At 50.4% G+C, this 15,917-nt stretch overlaps 1 protein-coding gene across 1 annotated transcript in view; it reads right to left on the bottom strand.

Annotated features, from left to right (window-relative positions):
• The window catches only part of LOC149460737 (uncharacterized), a 100,532-nt gene that overhangs the window by 80,876 nt on the left and 3,739 nt on the right, over positions 1-15,917 (bottom strand). The window lies entirely within an intron of this gene.

Genomic DNA, 15,917 nt, shown 5'->3' with positions numbered 1-15,917 from the left:
ACAGTTCAATACAAGAGGGATTTGAGGGCCCTGCTCCTTGGAGCTTACAATCTAGGAGGGAGGGGCAAGTGGTACAAAAGGTAGTAGCTCTGGGGGATGGAGTGGTTGGAAGAGTAGAATATTCCAGTATTAGCTGAGGGCAGGATAGCCTTCCCTGAAGAGAGAGGTTTTCAGAGATCACCTAAAAGTGTGCAGAGTAGGCGATAGTCTGATAAATTGGGGTAGAGAGAACCAGATAATGGGGGAAGCTCTGGAGAAGTCCTGAGATGAGCATGGGAGGAGGAGACAAGGGAGCTAGAGAGCAGGAGGTCTTGCAAGGAGCGGAGAGTACGGTTTGGGTGATATTTGGAGACAAGATTGGTGATGTAATTTGGGACAGAGTTATAAATGGCTTTATACATTATTGTTAGTGTTTTGAATTTTATCCGTTGGGCAACGGGAAGCCAGTGGAGGGATTGGCAGAGAGGGGTGGCAGATACAGAACAGTTAGTAAGGTGGATGATTCTGGCAGCAGCATTCATGATAGACTAAAGAGGGGATAGCCTGTGATTTGGTAGGCCAATGAGGAGGGAGTTACAATAGTCAAGGCGAGATATAACAAGGGAGTGAATGAGTTGCTTAGTGGTTTCCGAGGTTAGGAACGGGCGTATCTTGGAGATGTTGCGGAGGTGAAGTCTACAAGATTTGGACAGTGATTGGATCTGGGGCTGAAAGGACAGATGGGAGTCTAGGATTACACCTAGTACCCTGGCATGAGGGGAGGGACTGATGATTGTGTTATAGATCTTGATAGAGAAGTCAGGGGAGGGGGGCACGGGCTGGGGGGAATACTAAGAGCTCAGTTTTGGAAAGATTGAGTTTGAGGAAGTGGAGTGACATCCATGCCAATATGTCACTTAGTAGGTTAGTAATGCGAGAGGAGACTGAAGCGGTGAGGTGAGGAGTAGAAAGATAGATTTGTGTGTCATCAGCATAGAGATGGTACTTAAAGCCATAGGAGTTTATTTAAGTGACCAAGGGAGGAGGTGTAGATGGAGCAGAGAAGGGGTCCAAGGAAAGAACCTTGAGGGACCCCCACAGAATGAGGGAGTGAAAAGGAGGAGGCAGCATTATAGGTAATTCTGAAGGAGTGCTGCGATAGGTAGGAGGAGAACAAGGAGAGAGCAGAGTCTCTGAGGCCAAGAGAGTGGAGTTTTTTGAGGAGGAGGGGGAGGTCAACCGTATCAAAAGCCACAGAGAGGTCAGGTAGTAAGAGTACAGAGTGGTGACCATTGGTTGGGATGAGTACAGAGTAGTGACCATTGGTTGGGATTAGTACAGAGTAGTGGCCATTGGTTTTAGCAGTTAGTAGATCATTAGTGAGGTTTAGTAGGGCAGTTTCAGTGGCGTGTAGTGAGCGAAAGCCAGACTGTAAAGGGTGAAGAACGTTGTTGTCAGTGAGGTGGGAGCTCAGGCGATAGACTAAGCATTCTAGGAGTTTAGAGGTGAATGGCAGCAAGGAGATGGGTCTTAAGTAGTTCAGGTTGGTGGGGTCCAGGGAGGGCTTGTTAAGTATGGGAGTGATGTGCGCATGCTTTAGAAGGGAGGGGAAGGCACCAGTAGAGAGAGAGAGATTGAAGATGTGAGTGAGGGAGCATAGGATGGAAGAAGAGGGTGACTGTAGTAGTTGTGAGGGGACAGGATCCAGGGGGCAGGTGGTGATACGGGCTTCTGAGAAAACCTTAGTGACCTCTTCGGTAGTAGCGAGGTCAGAAGAGGAAAGTGTTGAGGGAGGTTTAGTATAAGGTATGCTAAGTGGGATGGATGTCTGTGCAGTGGTGATGTCCCTACAAATTGCATCAATCTTGTTTTTGAAATGATTTGCAATCTCGTGAGCAGTGAGTGAGCATGAAGGGAGGAATTGTATGTTAAGAAAGCAGATTTATATCGGGTGAATGCTTGTTGAGATTTGGTTTTACCCCACAATCGCTCCAGCGCACGACTATGTCATTTAAGATGTCTGGTGTGGTCAGTCTGCCAAGGTTGTAATGATCGGGACCTGATGCTTCGTGTTGTTAGAGGAGCAAGTGAGTCTAATGTGGATGAAATGGAACTGTTGTAGACAGCAGTGGCCAGGTCAGGGCAGGACAGGGGATAGATTCTGTCATAGAGTTGGTCAGTTGCAGAGTGGAAAGGAGCCGGGTTCAAGTTGTGAAGGTTTCTGCGGGTAATTGTTTGCTGCTTGGAGGGATAGGTGTTTGAAGACGAGGAGACTGTGAAGGTGATGAGATTGTGATCAGAGAGAGGAAAGGGGGTGTTTGTGAGGTTGTAGGGAGTGCAAAGATGGGAGAAAACAAGGACTAATGTATTCCCATCAGAGTGAGTGGAGGACTGTATACATTGTGCTAATGTGAAAGATGAGGTTATGTTGAAGAGTTGGGATGTAGCCGGGTTGTTGACATTAATAGGGATGTTAAAATCTCTGAGAATGATAGCGGGTAGCTCAGAGGAGAGAAAGTAGGGTAGTCAGGCGGAGAAATCATTAAAAAAGCGGGACACGGGTCCAGGAGGACGATAGATCACTGCAATCCTCAGAGAAATGGGAGAAAACAGCCGGATGCAGTGAGTCTGGAAAGAAGAGAAGGATAGAGAGGGAGGGTTAGGGAGGACTTGAAAGGTGCTCAGTGGGGATAGAAGCAAACCAACCCCACCACCTTTCTGACCACTGGGTCTGGGTGACTGGGTCCAGAGGAGGCCTCCATAGGAAAGTGCTGCAGGAGAAGAAGAATTTGCTGCTTGGAGCCAGGTTTCTGTAATTGCTAGTAGGTTAAGGGAGCGGGAGACAAAAAGGTCATGGACAGAGGTGAGATTATTACAGACAGAGCGGGCATTCCAGAGCACACATGAAAAAGGGAGGGTGGTTTCTGGGAGCACGGGGACCAATATTAAATTGAGGAGATTGCGGCTTTTCCCGGAAGAAAGAGGGTGCCTGGTGTGGGGGTGAGATAGTGGAGGACCAGGGTTTGGAGAGATATCCCCAGAGGTTAGGAGAAGGAGGATGCCTGGTGTGGGGGTGAGATAGTGGAGGACCAGGGTTTGGGGAGATATCCCCAGAGGTTAGGAGGAGGGTGCCTGGTGTGGGGGTGAGATAGTGGAGGACCAGGGTTTGGGGAGATATCCCCAGAGGTTAGGAGAAGATGAAGGGTGAGGAAAGTAAGATGGGAGCGGGATGTACATGAGCGCACATGCCTTCCAGTCCTGGTGTTTGGGTCAGCAGGAGAGTGAAGTATCAGCAGGAGGTGATGAGAGCAGTAGTAGGGAGATGGTAGCAGTGAGGTGGAGATATACAAGTTTTGGGGTGGATCAGAGGGGTAAAGAAGTGAGATTTTGGGAACGCAGGAAAGTAATATGAAAAGGAGGAGTAGAGGGGACATATTAAAGATACACGGAGTGGATCTTGTAGGAGATGTTTCCCGGGGTGTTTGCTTGCAGTCTGTCCAGCATGCAGTAGAGTTTCTTGTTGTATCTTCCTGCTGCTTGAGTTCTCCTGCTTTAGTTCAACTGCTTCTTAGCACTCCATCAACACAACACTCATGCAACAGCAGCACCCCCATCTGTGACTGTCATCATATAATAGATTTATGACATGACAAAATCTGCAATCAATGTTACTGCAAAATCAAAGGGGCCAAAATCCCTCCCCCGAGGAGTCATATATTTCTGTCCCTCTTGGTGGGAGTGGAGGTGACCCCTCTATAAGGATCTACAGTCCATACACACCCAGCACAAGGCCGGGGTCACACTACCAGATGCTTCTCGGGGCTGCAGTTCTTCTGAGCTCCACAAGGTGGGGATCTCACTTCTACCCAGACAGGAAGTCTCTATGGAAGACAGGAAATGATGTCAGGTACTGATATGAAGTAGAGAGGAGACGGTGGAATTGGCAGCAGAGGAGGTAAGAAGATGTTATTTTCTATTTACACCCAGTAACTCCCATCATCTCCTGTGACTTCTACTCAGACAGGTAGTCTCTATGGAATACAGACAAGAAGTTCCATAAATGAGGAAGTAGAGAGGAGACATTCCTGGATCTGGCAGCAGAGGAGGTAATACGTAGATGAACCCCTTCAGGGGGAGGAGTTGATGATAATATATTTGCTCCCAAAGCTGGCCTACATGGTTCAGTTTTATCGTTCAGCCAGCGGGATGAGTGAACACACTGAACTGATTCCCCCATCCACACATTGGAGGTGGATGGGGGAATCCTCCCCGCTGTACTCTTGTATTCTGACAATGGGGGGACTCCTCCGCTCTCAGAATACACAGATCAGCACTGAAGCTATTGGCTGCAGCCGCTGGGGGAGTGGCTTTTATCCGGCAGTGGCCACACATGGATGGAAATGTGAGCGATCCCTGCTGAACCAGCTGAATTTCCATGGATCTATGGTCACCTTCAGTGACTTCCTCCCCTCCCCCTCATCTCCTTCATGATGGAAGTCATGCTGAGATCATCTCCCATTGGCTGAGCAATATTCTCATTTGTCTCTCAGCTCCTTCTTGCTATTCCTCGTCCTGCCTGTTGTTTCCTTGGATTGATTTTCTGTGTAGTGACCCCGGCTTGGTCTCTTGGATGCGCTCGTCTGTTGCTTGCCCTGACCTTTCTCCTGATTCCTGGATCTCCTCCTCATCTCTCCTCCATATCCTCTTACACAGCTTTTCTCCACACCTGCAGTGACCCTGGGGGGAGGAAACTTGGCACCAGCACGCCGCCAAATCCATCCCCACCATTAGGGGCTCTGGAGACAATTGTCTGCTATTTACACTCCGTTCCTCCGCACGTCACCTGATCACATGACAGCTTACTTCCACAGATTCCGGACAGATTTCTGGATGGTAAAGGTCAAAGTTCACTCTTCAGTTTAGGAGAGGTAGGACACACCCAGGAACAAGGATTTGGTTTATACAGGGGCCCCATATAGAGGACCCCTCAAATCTCCCCATCCAAATGTCCCTCCATCCAGAGTCTATATGTCCTATGACATCACACTGACCTCACAGCTCCTCCTCCCAATGTCCCTCCATCCAGAGTCAGAGAATCCTATGACATCACACTGACCTCACAGCTCCTCCTCCCATAGTCCCTCCATCCGGAGTCAGAAAATCCTATGACATCACACTGACCTCACAGCTCCTCCTCCCAATGCCCTTCTATCCAGAGCCAGAGAATCCTATGACATCACACTGACCTCACAGCTCCTCCCCCCAATGTCCCTCCATCTAATTTTTTCTGATGCTCTTAGGATGTGGGGCCCCTTGGTATCCTCACATGTAAAGTGGGACTGTTGGTCCTGCGTTGTATGTAATGATATCAGAATGCTGCAACAAGCCTATACCCTGCGTAGTGTGGGGGTCCTGTGGGGGGGAATTATACCTCAGCCTGAAGTGGGGCTTTAATAAAATGGAGACCTGAATGGAGAGGTGAGGAGGATTCTGGGAATATCATTTGATGTGACTATTTGTGTTCAGATGTAGAGTTTTCCTCCTGTGAAGTCTGGAGATCATATGACATCACATTGCCTCCACCTCCCTCCCTGATAGAAGAGAGAAAGAAGAAGAAGATTCTAGAAGTCACCAGAGAGATCACTGAGCTGCTGACAGGAGAGGTGAGCGGTGCCGGGAATTCTGGGACATTCTCCAGTAACAGACAAGGGATGTGTCTGGATGGTGACTGTATCATTGTGTGTGTCAGGTTCCTATAAGGTGTCAGGGTGTCACTGTCTATTTCTCCATGGAGGAGTGGGAGTATTTAGAAGGACACAAGGATCTCTACAAGGACGTCATGATGGACAATCAGCCGCCCCTCACATCACCGGGTAAGAGGAGACTTGATTGTAAAGGAGAGAGCAGTACGGAGGATCCACCTAGATCCCCCATCATCTGATAAACACATAGAAACAATGGATTCAGTCAGTGTGTGTGTTTCCTACAGATGGATCCAGTCATGGGAACCCACCAGAGAGATGTCCCCGTCCTCTGTATTCCCGGGATTCCACACAGGAAGGTCACACCATCCCTCACCATCATCAGGTAGATGAGGAACAATCACTGATAGTATCATTAGGATCTGTACATTATCTGCATTGTTACCATTGATGTCATTTTTATTATATATTCAGAGTGGAAACCTGAGAGATCCTAAAGTTGAGGTTAAAGAAGAAATAAAAGAGGAGGAGGATGGGGGGATGGAGGAGTCAGAGCTTCTAAAAGAACACAAAAATCTGTACCAGGACACCATGGTGGAGTCATCCAGCTACAGGAACCCACCAGAGAGATGTCCCCGTCCTCTGTATTCCCGGGATTCCACACAGGAGGGTCACACCATCCCTCACCACCATCAGGTAGATGATGACAATTATTGGTAGTTGTGATTTATACACAGCATGTTTGTTACAATGAATGTTTTATTATATCTTTCAGAGTGGAATCCTCGGGGATGATAATATTGATGTTAAAGAAGAGTATAAAGAGGAGGATGAGGAGTATGGAGTGATGGAGGAGTTTTCAGAAGGACACAAGGATATGATGGAGCCACCTAATACCAGGAACCCACCAGAGAGATGTCCCCGTCCTCTGTATTCCTGGGATTCCACACAGGAAGGTCACACCATCCCTCACTGTTACAAGGTTGGTAGGACATGGTATCTAGAAGATGACCTTGTGGAGACAATGTGTGGATTTGTTTATGTGTGCTTATATTTTACAGATATTATTTTCTCTTACTTTTTTTTAGGGTGAAGATCTGATAGATATAAAAGTTGAGGTGAAAGCAGAAGAAGAAGAGGCGTATGTGAGGGATGATCAGCAGTCTATGGAGGAGGATGGAATAACGGGGACATTTATAGAGGAGGACACTCCTACAGAGATCAGCACAGGTGGGTCATGAACACTAAATTCATTCCTCCACCCATACTTGTCACGCTTCCCTGCACATCTATCCGGTACTGGATTTTGCCTCCTGTCTGAGTTGCTCGGGTTCCTTCCTATTAGCTCTGAACCTAGGTGCACTGCTCAACAAAAAGGCAGACTTTGTAATCCAAGTCTAGCATCAAGTCAGTGAAGCACCTGGGATATGGATCTGGTCCAATAAGTAGCAGAGGGGGTTGTCAATTCATTTCAGCTGCTTTGGTGTTAATGAAATTAACAAAAGGTGCAGTAGATGGGCAACAATGGGATGACCCCCAAAATGGGAATGGTTTTACAGGTGGAGGCCACTGACATTTTTCACTACTCATCTTTTCTGACTGTTTTTCACTAGTTTGGCATTTGGCTCGGGTCAGTGTCACTACTGGTAGCATGAGGCCATACCTGGACCCTACAGAGGTTGCACAGGCAGTCCAACTCCTCCAGGATGGCACATCAATATGTGCCATTGCCAGAAGGTTTGCTGTGTCTCCCAGCACAGTCTCAAGAGCATGGAGGAGATTCCAGGAGACAGGCAGTTACAAAAAATAAAATATCAAGGGCACATCATACAAAGTACAGCATGGTCCAATCTCACTGGATAATATCCACAATGTGATTCTTAGACCTCCAACGCTGATGCGTTTTGAGGTCTCGCCTCTTCCTCAGAGCCAGTTGACTGTATGACGTGCCCATGACATTTTGTTTTATTTTTTGTGAGTATATTATGACTTCTTTTATACAATAAATTATTTTTTAAAGGTAATGCACTAGACCTTTGTGCAGGAGTATATGCACATGCTACTTTTGGTCAGTTCCTCTAGGAGAGCTGGACAGGGCCATAGAAAGTCCTTAACCCATCAGCAGGACCGGTATCTGCACCTTTGTGCAAGGAGGAACAGGATGAGCCCTGCCAGAGCCCTACAAAATGACCTCCAGCAGGCCACTGGTGTGAATGTCTCTGACCAAACAATCAGCAACAGACTTCATGAGGGTGGCCTGAGGACCCAATGTCCACTAGTGGGCCCTATGCTCACTGCTCGGCACCATAGAGCTGGATTGGCATATTGAACCCCAGAATTGGCTGGTCCACCAATGGCGCCCTGTGCTTTTCACAGATGAGAGAAGGTTCACCCTGAGCACATGTGACAGACGTGAAAGAGTCTGGAGAAGCCGTGGAGATCATTCTGCTGCCTGTAACATGGTTCAGCATGACAATTTTGGTGGTGGGTCAGTGATGGTCTGGGGAGACATATCCATGCAGGGCCGCACAGACCTCTATAGACTAGACAATGGCACCCTGACTGTCATTAGGTATGGGGATGAAATCCTTGTACCCATTGTCAGACTCTTCGCTGGTGCAGTGGGTCCAGGATTCCTCCTGGTGCACGACCATGTGGACCATGTGGCAAGAGTATGCAGGCAGTTCCTGGAGGATGAAGGAATTGATACCATTGAAGGGCCCCCACGCTCTCCTGACCTAAATCCAATAGAACACCTCTGGGATGTCATGTGTTGGTCCATCCGATGCCGCCAGGTTGCACCTCAGACTGTTTAGGAGCTCATTGATGCCCTGGTCCAGATCTTTGAGGAAATCCCCCAGGACACCATCCGTGGTCTCATTAGGAGCCTCCCCCGACATTGTCAGGCATGCATACAAGCACGTGGGGCCATGAAAACTACTGAGGACCATTCTGAGTTGCTGCAATGACATTTCAGCAAAATGGACTCGCCTGCTGCATCATTTTCTCACTTTGTTTTTTGCGGTGTCTTTGAATTCAGTCCTCTGTAGGTCGATCATTTTCATTTCCATCAAACGATGGGGCGTCCTTACGTTCCTCACACATGACCCTGTCCATATCAGTATAGAGATCCAGAAGATTTTTCCACATTGAGATCTGATTTGATTTCAAAGTCTTCCTTTCATTTTATTGAGCAGTGTATTATTAAGTCTTTGCACCTGTATGTTAGTCTTTGAGCAAAGTGTCTTCATGTGGAAACCGGACCCCTCTTGTTCCTGTGGTGGTCGCCACCGCTTGAGTATTCCCACATTCTGTGTGCTGTTTGATCCTGTCTTATTATTTTCCCTCTGGCTGTGCAGTTATATTCCCTTTGGTTTCTGTCCGTGGATCCCTTCATTTCCTGTTGCTGTGTGTGTCCTTCTCAGCATTATCTCCTGTTATTTGCCTGCAGCCCTTTCCAGCTTGCTGAGTCTCTCTCTCTGCACCATTGCTCAGCATCCCTCCCTCTCCTGTGCTTTATGTATGTTTCCTGCATCCTTTCCTCTGGTGTTCCTTCCTAGCTTGCTGCAGTAGGTGACCTTGAGACAAATTGTGTAAATATAGTAAGCGTTCTCAGTAATTTAGCAGCTGATCATTCAAGGAAAACGCATAAAAAGTCCCAAAGTTCATATATATACAAAATGCAGCGCAATTGGTAAATAATGAATGATAATAATAAAACACAGTCCAATAAAAGGTGCTCCTTGATTCCCAGTGCAAATGATAGGAATGCGCACTAACCAGAAAGCTCATAAGTAATACGCATGTGAATATATATCCTGAGGATTTCCCTCTCCTTTCTGGTCTGGTCATGGAAATAGCTGGGAAAGATGAAGATCATGCGCCCTCATGTGGTGAAGGAGTGGTCCAGCAGGTCAAAGCAGAATCAATCAAGAAAAATTCCCCCTCTCAGGGGCTGACACAGGGTGTAAGGGACCGCCCGGCGGTACTACTAGCACTCCACTGAATAGGCGTCCCCAGCGCACGGAGTCTAAGTCCCAGGGTGCTTGTTCACCAGGGCCCCTGATGGTGGGGATGGACTTGGAGCTCCCTGAGACCAGGTCGTGACTACCGGGTGCGTCCGTCAGTGGTAGTAGTATGCGCAAGGGGCTCCCACGGGGAAGAGTCTGATGTGAGGAGGTCAGAAGACCCCACTGCACGGGATGGATGGATGGATGAGCAGGGTCAGACGGGCCGGGTCGGTAACAGAGAGGGCGGCAAGGTACAAGGCAGCGGGCATAGAATGGTCGGGTCACACGCCAGGTCAGCAACAGCAGGTCAAATCCAATAGGGGGCATTCAGGAGAGAGGTCAGGCAAAGCAAGGGTCAGAACAGGCGAAAACAGCAAGGTCAGGTTCAATCCGGGTCAATAACTTACAGGGTACAGGTTCACAGGATTCAGAATGCAGGAAAGACCAGAAGGCACTGAATGACAGCTCAGGGTCGTTTAAATATCCCGCCCTGCGCTGCCATTGGTGCCCAGCGGGCGGCCGCGGCTTCTACTGCGCATGCGCGAATTCGAACGCCGCGGCCGGCCCGGAACCAGTGCTCGAGTCCCTGCGCCGGGCGGCATGCTGCGCCTGCACCGGGACCAACGCGGCGGGGATCGAGGGGATCCCTGACATTGCCCCCCCCCTACGGGCAACCTCCGGATGCCCACCCGATCTCTCCACCACGGGTGATCGCGAAAGAACCTCCGGACAAGTCTGGGTGCATGGACATTATGGGCTGGTTCCCAAGAATTGTCCTCAGGACCATAGCCCTTCCATTTGATAAGGAATTGGGTCTGGCCTCCCCTCCTTCGACACTTCAGGATTGTTTCAACCTCAAATTCTTCTTCTCCTTCGACCGTTACCGCTTCCGGGGGTCTAGATTCCCGGTCAGGGAAGGCATCTGGGACCACAGGCTTCAGAAGGGACACATGAAAGACCGGGTGGATCTTGAGCGTGTCAGGGAGGGCGAGTTCATAGGCTACTTCGTTAACCATCCGTTTAATGCAGAAGGGGCCTATAAATTTGGGTCCCAATTTCTTCGACGGGCAAAGCATCTTTAGATTGGACGTCGCCAGCCAAACCTTCTCCCCAGGCCGCAATACCAGATCTCCTCTCCGTTTCCTGTTGAATGCTTTCCTGTAGTCTTCCTGGGCCCGACTGATGGCCACTTGAAGCTTCTCATTGTTCGCAGCGAAGAACGTTACCACATCTTGTGTTGCTGGTACTGGGCATTCCGACACCAAATCCGGGAGGAAGACTGGGTGAAAGCCATAGTTGGCGAAGAACGGGGACTGCCCTGTTGCTGAGTGGCGGGCGTTGTTATACGCAAATTCCGCTAAAGGAAGAAGTGGCAGCCAGTCATCTTGAGTAAATGAGGTATAGCATCTTAAATATTGCTCTAAGGTCTGATTGGTCCTTTCGGTTTGACCGTTAGTTTGAGGGTGGAACGCAGAAGAGAGAGATAATTTGATGTCCAGGGCTTTGCACAGTGCTCTCCAGAATCTGGACGTGAACTGGACCCCTCGGTCCGAGACAATGTCTTCGGGGACCCCATGCAACCTGACTACCTCACGAATGAAGACTCGCGCGGTCTCGGCCGCCGAGGGGGTCTTCTTCAACGGGATGAAGTGGGCCATCTTGGACAAGCGGTCCACGACTACCAGGATTGCCGTGTGGTCTCGGGATGGCGGAAGCTCGACTATAAAGTCCAGTGAGATCTTTTGCCAAGGCCGTTCAGGAATAGGTAAGGGTCGCAGCAGACCCCAAACCTTGTTTCTTGAGGGCTTGTTCTTCTGGCAGGTGACACAGGACCTGACATAGCCCTTACAATCTTTAGCCATGTCTGGCCACCAGAATGAGCATCGGAGAAGTTCCAGGGTCTTTTCTGGGCCAAAGTGCCCCGCCATTGGGTGGTCGTGGCAATGCCCCAAGACCAGGGTTCGAGCTTCTTCCGGCACCACAATTCGATCTTCCCTCCATAGGAGTCCCCCCTTGTTCTGGAGCGGCCCTCCGCCTGGGGTAGAGAAGTTTGTGGATGCCTCCATTAGCCTGGAACGAAGGTCCGACTGAAGGACCAAGAAGTTACCCGAGGACAGGATGGTGTCAGGTACTGGGGTCTCCTTGGCGTCTTCGTACATCCGTGATAACGCATCCAGCTTAGTGTTCTTTGATCCCGGCCGGTACGTAATATGGAAGTTGAATCTTGAAAAGAATAGTGCCCATCTCGCCTGTCGCGGGCGTAGACGCTTGGCAGTTCTCAGATACTCTAAGTTCTTATGATCAGTAAATATTAAGATGGGGTGCACCGCACCTTCCAGCAGGTACCTCCATTCCTCTAACGCCGTTTTGATCGCTAGTAGCTCACGGTCACCGATATCATAGTTCCTCTCCGCTGGGGTCAGCTTCCGTGAGAAGAACGCTACCGGGTGGAGCAGTTCCTTGGTGCCTTTTCGTTGGGAGAGGATGGAGCCTACCGCATTCTCCGATGCATCTACCTCCAAGATGTAGGGCAGAGCGGCGTCTGGGTGACCCAAAATGGGTGCCAAAGTGAACAGCTTCTTTAAGGCATCGAAAGCTCCCTGCGCTTCTGGTGTCCATCTGAATCGGGTCCCCAGCTTGGTTAGCTGAGTAATGGGGGAGACCAGACCCGAGAAGTTCTTGATGAACTTCCGATAAAAATTTGCAAAGCCGATGAATCGCTGGACGCCTTTCCTGTCTGTGGGTTCAGGCCAATCCAGTATTGCAGCGACCTTCTGGGGATCCATCGCGACCCCCGCGGTGGAGATAATCAGGCCCAAGAAGGCAATGCTGGATTGTTCAAAACAACATTTTTCTGCCTTGGCGTACAACCCATGCTGCCGCAACCGCCCCAATACTTTTGCTACATGTATTCTGTGTTCCCCCAGAGACGGGGAAAAAATCAGAATGTCGTCTAAATAAACGATCACAAAGACATCCAGAAAGTCCCTAAAAATATCATTTACAAAATGTTGAAACGTGGCCGGAGCATTACACAACCCGAACGGCATGACCAGATATTCAAAATGACCGAAGCGGGTGCGGAAGGCCGTCTTCCACTCGTCCCCCTCCCTTATGCGAATCAAGTTGTACGACCCCCTCAGATCCAGCTTGGTAAAAACTACTGCTGACTTTAAACTTTGGAACAGTTCAGGTACTAACGGTAGTGGGTAACGGTTTTTTATCGTGACCCTGTTCAATTCCCTGTAATCGATACATGGCCTTAAGGTTTTGTCCTTCTTTTCAACAAAGAAGATTCCCGCCCCCGCCGGTGAAGTGGAGTGGCGGATGAACCCCTTCTGGAGGCTGTCCTCGATATATTCCTTTAGGGCCCCCAATTCGGGCTCTGAAAGGGGGAAGATTCGCCCAAAAGGAATTTCTGAGCCGGGTAACAGGTCAATGGGACAGTCATAAGGGCGGTGGGGGGGTAGAGTATCGGCTCCCCGTTTGCTGAACACATCTAGAAACCCATGGTAGGCCGCAGGGATTACTTGTTTTAATTCAGCTTCCCCCTCAGAGCACAGGAGGATTTGGGGGGTCCCCGGGCCCGAAGTGCGGCAGTATATCCGACAGTATGGGGAAGGGAACGTGATTACTCCGGTTTCCCAGTCAATCTGGGGGTTATGGGCCCGTAACCATGGGAGCCCCAGAATGACTGGGAAGAGGGGTGAAGCTATAGCATCCAGGCGGAGGAGTTCCTGGTGCTGGCCGGCAATGACAGTGGTGATGGAGGGGGTTTCCTGGTTCACTACCCCCGATTTTATTCGGGAACCGTCGGCCAAATAAATATTGAACCCCTTTTGTTTCAATTGAAGGGGAATACCCTGCTGGTGAGCAAAATTAATATCCACGAAGCAGCTGCATGCCCCAGAGTCAATTATGGCCGATACTTCCACGGTCCTTTCTGGAAGCTGAAAGGAAAGGGGCACCACTAAGTATTGGGATGGACCAACATTGCCAAGGGATAAGGAAGAAGAGGTGCACTTACTCAGTTTCTGCGGGCAGGAACGCGCCATATGACCAGCTTCTCCACAATAGAGGCACAGGTTCTGGGATCGTCTGCGCAGATGTTCCTCTGGGGATAGTTTAGGCCGTGCCAGGCCGAGCTGCATGGGTTCGGGGTTGTCTCCAGGTGGCCGGTTTTGGATGACTGGCCTAGGTGTTTGACTGGGACCCTGAAATGATCCCCAGGGATTTCCATGACCCTGGCCGGACCTCTCAAACCTGCGTTCCCGCAGTCTACGGTCAATTTTAATGGTCAGTGCTATTAGGTCCTCTAAAGTCTCAGGTACCTCCACCCGGGCGAGCTCGTCTTTCAGGCCGTCTGATAGGCCAACACGGAACTGATGCAGGAGTGCGAACTCATTCCAGCGAGTATCCCCCATCCACCGCCTAAATTCAGATGCGTACTCCTCCGCCGCTCGGCGGCCTTGCCGGAGTGTGTACAGAGTAGCTTCAGCAGAAGCTGCCCGCTGCGGGTCATCATAAAGGATGGCCATAGCATCAAAAAAACTGTCAACCGAACCAAGGTGAGGGTCATTTTTTCCCCGTAATCGATGGGCCCAGTCTTGGGGTTCACCCTGCAGGAGGGATATGACGAACCCCACCTTCACGGATTCAGTCACGAAGGTTCGGGGTTGTAGCTCAAAATAGAGGAGGCAGGACTCGCGGAATGATCTGAACCGTGTGCGGTCCCCGTGGAAACGTTCTGGTAAGGGTACTCGGGGGTCGGCCGCCGGGAGTGGTGCGAATGCCCCAGACACCAGCACAGGGGCTGCTACAGCTGGAGGTGTGGGGACCGCGGCCTGTGGGGCAGGAACGGATATAGTGCAGGCCTGGAATTGAGTTTCAATCTGCTGACATCTATCCTGCAGGGCCGATACGGCCTGTGTCAAATTGGATAGGTGCCTGCAGATCTCCTCCAGCGGCGAGGGACCTCCTCTAGACTCAGTCATGGCCTTCTGGTACTGTAAGGGACCGCCCGGCGGTACTACTAGCACTCCACTGAATAGGCGTCCCCAGCGCACGGAGTCTAAGTCCCAGGGTGCTTGTTCACCAGGGCCCCTGATGGTGGGGATGGACTTGGAGCTCCCTGAGACCAGGTCGTGACTACCGGGTGCGTCCGTCAGTGGTAGTAGTATGCGCAAGGGGCTCCCACGGGGAAGAGTCTGATGTGAGGAGGTCAGAAGACCCCACTGCACGGGATGGATGGATGGATGAGCAGGGTCAGACGGGCCGGGTCGGTAACAGAGAGGGCGGCAAGGTACAAGGCAGCGGGCATAGAATGGTCGGGTCACACGCCAGGTCAGCAACAGCAGGTCAAATCCAATAGGGGGCATTCAGGAGAGAGGTCAGGCAAAGCAAGGGTCAGAACAGGCGAAAACAGCAAGGTCAGGTTCAATCCGGGTCAATAACTTACAGGGTACAGGTTCACAGGATTCAGAATGCAGGAAAGACCAGAAGGCACTGAATGACAGCTCAGGGTCGTTTAAATATCCCGCCCTGCGCTGCCATTGGTGCCCAGCGGGCGGCCGCGGCTTCTACTGCGCATGCGCGAATTCGAACGCCGCGGCCGGCCCGGAACCAGTGCTCGAGTCCCTGCGCCGGGCGGCATACTGCGCCTGCACCGGGACCAACGCGGCGGGGATCGAGGGGATCCCTGACACAGGGATCACTCGGGGCTGTGAAAGTTGAAGAAGCTCCTCACAGGAGACACAGGGAAATACTCATAGTGTAATGGGTAACAAACGTTTATTAAAAGAAGCATAGGTGCATGATAAACACAATAGTGCCAAGTATGGGTGAACACACTGACCCTTTAAAAATCAAGATGGCCGCCGGGCCTCCACGGCTTAGTGTCAATGGCGTCCTGGGCTCCCTCTGACGCGTTTCGTGCGCACGCACTTCTTCAGAGGTAGAGCATAGGGGCTATGCCCGGCGGCCATCTTGATTTTTAAAGGGTCAGTGTGTTCACCCATACTTGGCACTATTGTGTTTCTGGTTAGTGCGCATTCCTGTCATTTGCACTGGGAATCAAGGAGCACCTTTTATTGGACTGTGTTTTATTATTATCATTCATTATTTACCAATAGCGCTGCATTTTGTATATAGTAGGTGACCTTGGTTCCTAGTAGCCTGTGCATCCCTGGGGGCTGCCATGCAGCACAACATCCACACCTCCAGTGGC

This window comes from Staurois parvus, unplaced genomic scaffold (assembly GCF_062004578.1).
Source record: "Staurois parvus isolate SC_StPar_1 unplaced genomic scaffold, SC_StPar_1.0 ptg000221l, whole genome shotgun sequence".
In the NCBI taxonomy this organism is placed as follows: Eukaryota; Metazoa; Chordata; class Amphibia; order Anura; family Ranidae; genus Staurois; species Staurois parvus.
This window is presented reverse-complemented; position numbering and strand designations above follow the sequence as displayed.